The 11,190-nt window shown below is 37.1% G+C and overlaps 1 long non-coding RNA gene across 1 annotated transcript; it reads left to right on the forward strand.

The window, feature by feature from the left end:
- The first annotated feature begins 987 nt into the window (after nucleotides 1-987).
- LOC140526706 (uncharacterized) lies at nucleotides 988-10,863 on the forward strand. Its single transcript, XR_011974479.1, has 3 exons — nucleotides 988-3,147; nucleotides 7,918-8,869; nucleotides 10,186-10,863. It is a non-coding gene; the product is annotated as an uncharacterized lncRNA (long non-coding RNA).
- The last annotated feature ends 327 nt before the right edge of the window (nucleotides 10,864-11,190 follow it).

The raw sequence follows: 11,190 nt of genomic DNA on the forward strand, positions 1-11,190 counted from the left end.
GATCTCTTATACACTGAGTATTAGTATCATGGAAGCTTAGATCTAGGACTGGAAGGGATCTTAGAGGCCAACTGGTCCAACCTCTTCATTTACAGATGAGGAAACTGAAGCCCAGGGAAGTTAAATGACTTACCAAAAGTCACATAAGCAGTAGCTATTACATGAACCCAGGACCTGTTATTCCAGTACCACTGCTCCTCCCCTGGTAAGACTTTGACATTTCCACCCAAGTTTTAATAGTTTGACACTCTGGAGCAAGCAGAGTAAATCTCTTCCATGTAATAGCTATTCAAATGCCTCAAGACAGTGATTATGTCCATCCTAAGCTGTCTCTCAGGTAAATATCCCCAATCCCTTCATTCTATCCTCAGGTGGCCTGATCTAAAGTCTCCTCCATCCTCATGGTCTTTCTCTAACCATGCTCTGCCTTGTCACCAACACCAAGAACTCACTGCTCTAACTGTGATCTGCCAAGGGCAGAGTGCAGGAGGACTCTCATTTCCTTCATTCTGGACACTGCCTTTCTCCATTCAGTCTAGGATCACAGCTTTTTTAGTGCCAGGCCACATTGTTGACTCAAAATGAGTTTTTTATCTATTATAACCTCCCAGATCTTTTCCCCAAGAATTGTCTAGCTAGAACTCTTCCAATTTGTGGCATTGATTTGTTTTTTTTAAATCAAAATGGTATAATAAAAAGAGGTAAAATTGTGGTCAAAGGACCTGGGTTTAAATCTTACCTTTGTCATTTATTATCTTATCTGACCTTGAGCTAATTACTTAACTTCCTTGGGTCTCAATTTTCTCATCTATAAAATCAGAGTGTTGGCCTCAAGGTCTCTAAGGTCTTTCCTAGCTCTAAATCTTTGAGTATAACCATAGCATTACATTTATCATTATCAAAATCATCTTTTTTAAATTTTTAAATTTTAAATTTGGACTGTCAAAATATTTTTTTAAATCCAACTTTGTCATTTAGCACATTTAAAATATCCCTTACAGCTTTATGCCATCTATTTATTTGACAAGCATTCCATCTATACTTTTATCCAAGTCACTGATTTAAAATATTGCACCACATAGGACAGATCCCCTGGGCACACTACTAGTACCTGTCTCCATGTTGATATTGACCTTTGATAATGACTGTTCCTGGATTCAGGCATTCAATAAGTTACGAATGAAGCAAATTATACTATCAAAATAGCCCCAAATTTTCTATCTAACCCACAGGAATAGTACAAAAGAGCTTTTCTTTAAAATTTAATCTTATTTTCAGGTCTGAATTCTCTCCTTTCCAGTTAGCCCTTCCCCACCCTTTGAGAAGGCAAGAAAAAACAAACCTATTACAAATACATATCGTCAAGTAAACCAAATTTTCTTATTAGCCATATCTGAGAAAAGAGAAGAAAACACAAGAGGCTTCAGAATGCACTGAGTTCATGATCTCTCTAGCTGGAGGTGTGTGGCATATTTCATTAAGGATTTTTTAGAATTATGATTGGTCATTGTGTTGATCAAAATTTCTAAGTCCTTCAAATTGTTTGTATTTAAAATACTATTTTTACTGTATTAATTGTTCTGCTTGTTCTTCTTACTTCACTTTACATCAAGTCTTACATGTCTTCTTGCGTTTTTTTCTGAAATCCTTCTCTTCATCATTTCTTATAGAACAATGCTATTCTGTTACATTCATATGCCATAACTTGTTTAGCTATTCCCCAACCGATGGGCCTCACCTTGGTTTCCAAATCGTTGCCATGACAAAAAGAGCTTTTATAAATATTTTTGTATTTATTGGTCCTTTTTTATTTTTCTTTGATCTCTTTCAGGTATACAAAAGATATGCACAGTTTAATCACTTTGGGGGACATAATTTCAAATTGCTTCCCAGAATTATTGAGTCAGTTAGCACCTCCACCATCAGCATATTAACATACTAGTTTTCCCATTGTCTCCCAGAATTTATTGTTTCTATTTTTGTCAATTGGATGAAGGCGAGGTGGTACTTCAAAGTTGTTTTAATTTAATTTGCACTTCTCTAATTATTGGTTATTTAGAGCACTTTTTAAATGGCTATTGAGAACTTAAAATTTTTGAAAACTTCCTGTTCATATGTTGACAAAAGACATATGGGTGGGTTATGGGCATGTGATTCTAGGCTACCAACAGTGTACTCAAGGATAATAACACCAATATTCCAACCCTTCAATCTGCTATTTACTCATCTCCTTATAAATCTTCTCTCACAAGGTTCAAGGCCAGTTTGGTAAATATAAAAAGGACTAGTCTCAGAAATTATCAAAATTATAAATGCTCTTTCTTTTATCATCTCAGACATTATACTGAAACAAAAGCACCTGAACTACCTTAATTTTTCAATTTTAAACTGCAAACATCAGGTTAGACAAAAATCACTGCTAATGATCATTTATTAGAGTATCAATTGATAAAATCACATAGTTAAGACAAGGTGGAAATTATGGCTCACTGCTAGACTCCTCTCTGCTCTCTGAGGAAAGAGGAGAAATAAGTTTGAATGAAGTCATGGTCATACTTGATGATCATCATTTTCCTCTCCAAATGTTCATAAGTCATTCCTTGAGTAACGTATTCTAGAATTTTGACAAGAATCTAAGTTAAGACTTATAGTTTACAATCTCCACTCTCTTCTTGAAATTAACTACCCTTTGCTACACGTTTTCAGCCCTCACCTATATTGGCAATCTTCTTGTTATTTCAGTGCCCTACCACATAATTTAATGAGTTGAGCTCCCTGAAGACAGTTAAGCATGTTGTCTCCCTCATTACAATGGGAACTCCTTGAGGGCAGGTACCAAGGGCTTTTGCTTTTATTTGTTTATCCAATGCTTGCAAGGTATGCTGTAAACATTTTTAAAATATTCTTGGACTAACTCCATGTAGATGCATCCTGAAATCTCAGGATGGTCTTTCCTGTGTGGATGGACTAGCCAACCTTCTTTGATCTCCTCCAGGAGACTCTGCAATGTCCAGGAGCTTGAAGCAATCAACAAAATTTCATCAACAAAGAGGAACATCTGGAGGAACTCACCATCAACATTAAATCCCTCCCTCAATCTGTGCTGTGTGCTAGATCTCTTTCATAGAGAGATCTAGAATGATCTTGGTGAGCATATATCCCCGTTTTCTGCCTCTCCTAATGTTTGTTCTTAGAGAATTATTGAATGGGTTATTCCTGTTCTATCTTACAAGGAATCTTGAATAATCTTGATGTAGTTATAAATCTATATATCTTACAACAAGATGATACTTTGTTGTAAAAGAGCCTGTAAGGCTCCCACTGAATTGAATTGTCATCTTTTTGGGGGAGAGGGGAGGTTCATAATCCACAAACAATAAGCATAAGGAGATCTTATATTCTCTACATTTCAATCAATTTTAAGATGGTAAAGATATGGCCCATTGTTGACTACCATTTGTGAAATATTGCTTTTTCACTAGTAATACCCTGATCAAGAAGGGGAGAGTAGGTATATTGGTCAGTAGTTATTTTCTTGGTCGCCTTTTTTTGGTTTTGTAATTACCAAGGTTCAAGATTTTTCCCCCATGTCTTTGGTCAGCTCCTCAATGCCCTTAGAATTGTGTTGCCTTTAGTACAGATATCCTCTATATAAGCTTGGTCTGTTTCTCCCATATTTTTTCTTTAGCTTTATTTCTACTTCCTTTAAAATACTCAAGGGACTACCTTGTTAGAATTCAAGTATGGGAGTTCCACTATCCTCAATGGAATCAATAGTTAGCCATCTAGCATTTATTAAGCTCCTGTTAGGTATCAAACACTGTGTTAAGTATTGAGGATGCAAAAAAAGACCCAAAACAAAAAATAAAAACTGGTCCCTTGCTGTCAAGGAACTCACAGTCTGATTAGGAAGAAGACATGGAAACAACTGTGTACAAACAAGACATATACAAGATAATTAAAGGGAATCAGAGGGAAGTAACTAAGAGCAAAGAGGACTGGGGAAAACTTTTTTTGCTAATTAATTTATTTGTTCTCAGTTTTCAACAATCACTTCCATAAGTTTTAAATTCCCCCCTTCCTTTCCCATGATGGCATGCAATCTTATATGGGTTCTACACATACATTTTTATTAAACATATTTTCACATTAGTCATGTTAGGGAAAACATCTTTTAGGAAATAGGACTTTAGTTGAAACTAAAAGGAAGTTAGAAGGCAGAGATGAGGTAGGCATAGGCAATAGGCAGTGAAAATGCCCAACATTGGAAAATGGAATGTCATGTGTAAGAAACAGCAGGGACGTCAGTATCACAGGATCATAGCATATGTGGTAGTGGCAGGGGGTGGTGGTGGAAAGTATAAAAGACTGAAAAAGTAGGAAGAGGCCAGGTTATGATAGAGAAAAGTTTGTTATAAAAAACCTTTTCCATTTTTATTTTGTATATACTCTTCCCTTTTTCATCTTAGAATGTCATTGGGAAAATTTTGCTAAGTTTGTTATCTTGGAAAGCTTTCTTCAGGCTGGTTTAACAACCAGAGCATCTTTTTGCTTTATGAGATGATACTGCTCGTAATCATATATGATCTCTCTGTAAGGTTGTCCAAAGAGTTTATATTCTAACTCAGGGTTGTCTTTGGCAACCATCTCTCTCCATTCGGTAAATGTTTGCTAACTAGGGTGCTTTCTGCACTCTTAGTCAAGTTGATATAGAAATTAATTTACATTGGTTTAAATTCTGAATGAAATTATCGCTGTTGGTGTCAATGTTAATTCTGTTGTCCAGAAGGTATTTATAATAGGAAGTATTTTTTATTTTTCAACCAATTATTTAAATAATTCAGTTACCTCATCTTGGTTGTGTCATATCTTTTTCTCATTACTATTTTCTCTTGTTTATTATAAAATCTGATCTTATCCTATCTTTTAAAAATATAAATTTTTATCAAGCCCCACTTCAGTCTCTTTGAACCACTTTCTCTTCTCATTATAATCATTTATTCACAGAGTAAAATAATTCCCATGTTACAAATAAGTAAATTTAGGCTGAGAAAGGTTAAATCTCTTCTTCAGGCTCACATAGCTAGTACATAATAAAAATGGGATGTTCATTCAGGTCTTCTGACTCTGAGTACCAAAAACAGGTATGATAGCCAACAAAAGTAATGCAATCTGAAGCTACATTAAAAGAGATATCGTGCCCACAAGTAGGATACTTATTGTTCTACCATATTCTGCTTTGGTCAGACCATGTCTTCAATTGTGAGAGGCACATTTTAAGAAGGACACTGCTAAGAGTGAAAATGCAGAGGACCTGAGACATAGTAGGTACTTAATAAATGCTTGGTGACTTTCTAATTTCAAGGGCCTTGGAGAAGCTACAGAAGAACTAATTAAATAAACTGTAGATAACTTGCCTTGGGAAATGAAGACTCAGGATAAACAAGATAGCTGTCAAATATTTGAAGAGTTGTCATGCAGAAGGGGAATTAGACCTTTTCAATCAATAAACATTTATTAAGCACCAATTATGTCTCAACCACTCTAAGTACTGAGGATACAAATACAAAAAAAGAAAGTCCCTACCCTCAAGAAGCTTATAATATAATCTAACAATGCATAAAAGGTAGCTGAAAGGGGTAGGGCAGGGAAGGTACCAATTGGAGTCATGGTGGAAAAGTCAGAGAAATCCCAAAGTAGTCTAGCCAGGCTAGAAATGAAGTGTTTTAAGCTGAACTCCCTTCTTAAATGAAGTTCATGGCTCTGATTCTCCTGTAGAGGGTCAGAGAAGGTGGTGGGTGGTGATTTTCTGCTTGGCTCCAAAAGGAGGATCTAGGAAAGAGGGGTAAAAGTTGTAAGAAATCAAGTAGAGCTATCCAAAAATGGAACAGGTTACATCAGTGGGTACCTTCCCTCTCACTAGAGGCCTTTGCAACTTGTCAGGACATTGAAAAGATTATTATTCAGATATGGATTGGACTGGATGCACTTTGTCAAGTGTCTAAAATCAGCTCCTCCCTCAGATAACATATGATGCATGTTACTCAGCCCAGTATATGAGAAGATACGAGGGAGGACAAATGAGTTGATGGTTTAAATTATCTGATATTTCCTATGTTACTTTGAGGTCCTTTCAAACCCAGGGACTCTGTGATTCTATGCTATAGTGACTCCAGGGTTATTACAACTACATATAAAGTAACATATCAATAACTTCTATTTTGATCTTATGCTAAAGAAAATTTTTTTTAATAATGTTAGGAGTTTTTTTATAATTTTGCGATATTTTTGTAATAATTTTTGTAAATTTTTTGTAATAGTTCACCTGTTCTAAACTGGTTTAGTAACCTGGCTCTTCAATGTGGGTAGCAGCCCATATAGCCCTGAGCACATAAAGATGGTAGTTACACAGAATTTATAATATAACTAAGACAGGGACACATTCACTGATTCGCTCCAGGCATACCCCAAGGCAGGACACAAATCACACATTCCTTCTCCCACAGTTCCCAACAATCCTCTTTTGAAATCTAATCTGTTCCCCTTGAATGCCAATAATCTTAGAGTATGAAGGGATTTGTGAAATAACCAAGTCTATCCCCCATCCAAATCCTAACTTCCTTCTATAACACAGGTCTTCTTTGTGTCATGGATCCTTTTGGCATGACTGCCCTTTGATAATCTGGTTAAGGCTATAGATCAGCTCTTCAGAATAATGTTTGCAAATAATTGAAAGAAATATTAAATTTTAGTTACAAGTTAGTGAAAATAAAGATCAAATTTTCCCCCTCAATGTCCACAGATTCCTCTAAAACCTGTCAGGTCCGTGAACTCTAGATCAAGAGCTCTTGATCAAAAGTAACTTATGTTCAAGTCCTGAATTCTCTCTATAAAGCCCTGACAAGTGGTCATCCAGGATGGAAAACCCACTACCAATTGAGACAACCCACAGCTTTGTCAGGAATATTTCCTTTTGGGGAGCCAAAATCTTCCTTCTTACAATATCAACCCATTGTTTCTAGTTCTGACTGCCAGAGGCAAGTCATTTTTCAAGTGATAACCCTTCAAATATTTGAAGACAACTATCACATAACCCTCAAGTCTTCTCTTCTCCATACTAGACCTTCCAGTCCCTTTAACTAGTCTTTGTGCCACCTGGTTTTTTACCATCTCATTCCAGCTTATCCACTTATTTGTCTTCTAAACAAAACATCTAGGGGGCAGAGCCAAGATGGTGAAGTAGAAAGATGCATATACTCTAGCACTTCCCCCATAGCCCACAAAATATCTGAAAAAAATGACTCTCAACAAAGTCTAGAGCAGCAGAAGTCATAGAACAAAAGAGCAAAAGAGGTTTCCAGCCAAAGGTAATCTGGAAGGTCAACAGGAAAGGTCTATCTCACAGGACGCTGAGCAGAGCAGAGCACAGCTCTGGCCATGCTGCACAGGGAGGAACAGGACCAGAATAGACCTCCAGGGCAGAATCCCCAGCAGGGAGGGTCCAAGATACCTCAACCCACAAGAGACAAAGAAAGCTCCAAAGGTCAATGTAGGAGGGCTTTCCCAGCTGGGCAAGAGGGGAAGGGGTTTCTCCAGCAATAGCCCCAGGCAACAGCACAGGTGGCAAAAGCAGACTGCAGGCAGCTACTACGGTGGCCAAGAAGCAATCTGGGTCCATTGTCCAGGCAGCTCAGCTTAAAGTCTCTGGTGTAGGGAGCAGCTGATCTAAACTCCAGCTCTGAGTGATGGCGCTGCCCCCATTCAAAGCCAAGGGGAACCCAGCAGCTGAGTTGAATCTCTTGACAAAGGATTCAGAAGTCAAGTAACTAGTTGGGAAAATGCCCAAAAAACAGGAAAAAAATAAGACCATAGAAGGTTACTTTCTTGGTAAACAGGTGTGTTCACCCATCCTTTCAGATGAGGAAGAACAAGGCTTACAATCACAGGAAGTTAAGACCCCTGCCTCCAGAGCCTCCAAAGTGAACTTAAATTGAACTCAGACAATGGAAGAGCTTGAAAAGCTAGTTAGTAGTTTACTAAAGGAGAACCAAAAAAATGCTGAGGAAAATAATACCTTTAAAAAGAGGCTAACTCAATTGGAAAAAGAGGTCTAAGAAGCCAATGAGGAGAAGGAGGCATTAAAAAGCAGAATTAGCCAAATAGAAGAGAAGTTTCAAAAACTCACTGAACAAAACAGCTCTTTGAAAGAGAAAATTGAGTTCAGGGAAATGAATGACTATGAGATAAACCAAGCAGTTAAAAAACAAAACCAAAAGTTTGAAAAAATAGAAGATAATATGAAACATCTCATTGGAAAAACAACTGACCTGGAAAATAGATCCAGGAGAGACAATTTAAAAATTATGGGACTACCTGAAAGCCATGATCAAAATAAGAGCCTAGACATTATCTTCCGTGAAATTATCAAGGAAAACTGTCCTGATATTCTAGAACCAGAGGGCAAAATAAATATTGAAAACATCCACCAATCACCTCTTGAAAGAGACCCAAAACCAGAAACTCCTAGGAATATTGTGGCCAAATTTCAGAGTTCCCAGATCAGGAAGAAAATACTGCAAGCAGCTAAGGAAGAAACAATTCAAGTAGTGTGGAAATCCAATCAGGATAAGAGAGAATCTGGCAGCTTCAACATTAAGGGATCAAAGGGCTTGGAACAGGACATTCCAGAAGTCAAAGAAACTGGAATTAAAACCAAGAATCACCTACCCAGCAAAACTGAGTATAATACTTCAAGGGAATAAATGGCTTTTCAATGATATAGAGGACTTTCATGCATTCATGACAAAAAGACCAGAACTGAAGAGAAAATTTGACTTTCAAACGCAAGAATGAGGAGAAGCATGAAAAGGTAAGCAGAAAAGAGAAAACATAAAAGACTTTTTAAAGCTGAACTGTTTACATTCCTACATGGAAAGAAAATATTTATAACTCTTGAGACTTTTCTCAGTATTTGGGTAGGTGGAGGGATTGTACATACACACACACACATACACACACACATAGACAGAGAGTAAAGATTGAGTTGAATCAGAAGAGATGATATCCACAAAAAAAATAAGATAAAAATTAAGGGGTGAGGGAGGAAAACAGTGGGAGGAGAAAGGGAGAAATGGAATCAGGAAGACTATAACTCATAAAAGAGGTAAAGAAAAATCTTGCTCAGTGGAGGAGAAAAAGGAGAAGGGGAGAGGGGAAAAGTGAAGCTACTCTCTCCACATATGGCTTAAGGAGGGAATAACATACTGACTAAATTTGGTATGAAAATCTATCTTATACTACAAGAAAGTAGAGTAGGAGGCAACAAGTGGGGTGAGGGGAATGATAGAAGGGAGGGCAAATGGGAGAAGGTAGTAACTAGAAATAAACACTTTTGGGAAGGGACAAGGTCGAATGAGGGAATAAAAAAATAAGGGGGGATAGAGTAGGATAGAGGGCAATATGGTTAGTATTACACAACATGATTATTATAGAAGTCTTCTGCAAAATGACACATATTTAGGCTGTATTGAATTGCTTGCCTTCTCAGTGGGGATTGGGAGGGAGGGAGAGAGGAAGAGAAGTTGAAATTCAAAGTAATAGAAATGAATGTTGAGAATTATTATTGCATATAACTGGGAAATAAGAAACACAGGGAATGGGGTATAGAAATTTATCTTGCCCTACAAGAAAAGAGACAAGATGGGGATAAGGCAAGGGTGGGTGTGATAGAAGGGAGAGCTCATTGGGGGAAGGGGTAATCAGAATGCAAAGTATTAGGAGGTGGGGAAGGGGAGAGATGGGGAGAAAAATTAGACATGTTACAAAGTGATGTAAAAGCAATTAGTATTAAAACAACTGACTGAATTAATTACTGACACTAAATCAGACACATCTTTAGTTTGGGGGAAAGAATTTTAGTCAAAGTTTCCTAGAGGCAGGTAACTTGGGGTTAAATTTGGTATTGATGGAAAAGTTAAGGTTTTAATGGTAAATTTGATTTTATGATTGTTATTTAAGCAGGAACTAGAACAGATATAGAAAGGCATGTAAGCCACTTAAGACATGCCTCAAAAGATGTTCCTTAGCCAAAGTGAAATTATAGTCATATCTGAAACCTGGTAATTGGAAATTACTGTTTTAAGATGCTATGAGACTATTAACTGACTGTTCTGAATCTAACTCCAGGTATGGATAGCAAGAAAGATGGTCTGAGCCTCCAATCCATGATGCCAATAAACCTGTAAGATGCTGGTATGAACTGAAAAAGGTGATCTCATGGGAAGGATGGGAGAGTGACGGGTCAGCCGGGCTGAGGTAGGATTTTCCTGACTCAATTTCTCCACTGACACCTGGAAGACTCTAAGCCTCACTGGAAGCAAGTTGACAATCTACTTCTGCCTGGAACTGACATGAAGTTGAGGAGATATTATTTCCCTGCAATGTCCCTACTCTTAGTGGCAATTTCCTACAGTCAAAAAGTTTGTAAGCTTAATACCAGATCTATTAATTATAGATTGTTGGTAGAGGAATATCCAAGGTCAAGTCTAAAATTAAGCCATTAGGCTTAGGACTTTAGAGCAACAATAGGTTAGGGTCCTTTAATTCTTAATAATAGAATGGAGACAATTAGGTCAAGGGCTAATGAAGTTAGCATACATAGTTATTATTTGTGTCTCAGTTGGTTAATGTTAAAAAAAATTCATTTGTGGTCTATATTGTAAATGCTTTTATCACCTGACCAAAAGTTGGAATTGTTTTATGTGATATAAACTGTGTTAAAAATGAAAAATAAAAATAAACAAAACACCTAGAATTGGACACAGCATGCAAATGTGGTCTGAAAAAAAGAAAGTAAAATGATACTCTCACCACCCCCTCTCAGTTTTCTAGATTTCTAGTAATGACAGGAAATCTTTCCTGTGAAAATTACTTTAAAATTTTCCTTGACTTTCAGTTCAATGTGTTTAACAGTTCAATATGTTTTAACTGCTTAAAAAAAACTAATTCCAGGTCTTAAGAAGATTCTGAGGGGGCAGATCCAAGATGGTGGAATAGAAAGACACAGACACGCTAGCTCTGAACCCACTGCCCATAAAATATCTGTAAAAAAGATTCTGGAGCAACAAATTCTGGAGCAGCAGAAGCCACAGAACAACGGAGTGTAAGAGATTTTTGTTCCAGACAGACCTG

The sequence above is a fragment of the Notamacropus eugenii genome, chromosome 2 (assembly GCF_028372415.1).
Source record: "Notamacropus eugenii isolate mMacEug1 chromosome 2, mMacEug1.pri_v2, whole genome shotgun sequence".
In the NCBI taxonomy this organism is placed as follows: Eukaryota; Metazoa; Chordata; class Mammalia; order Diprotodontia; family Macropodidae; genus Notamacropus; species Notamacropus eugenii.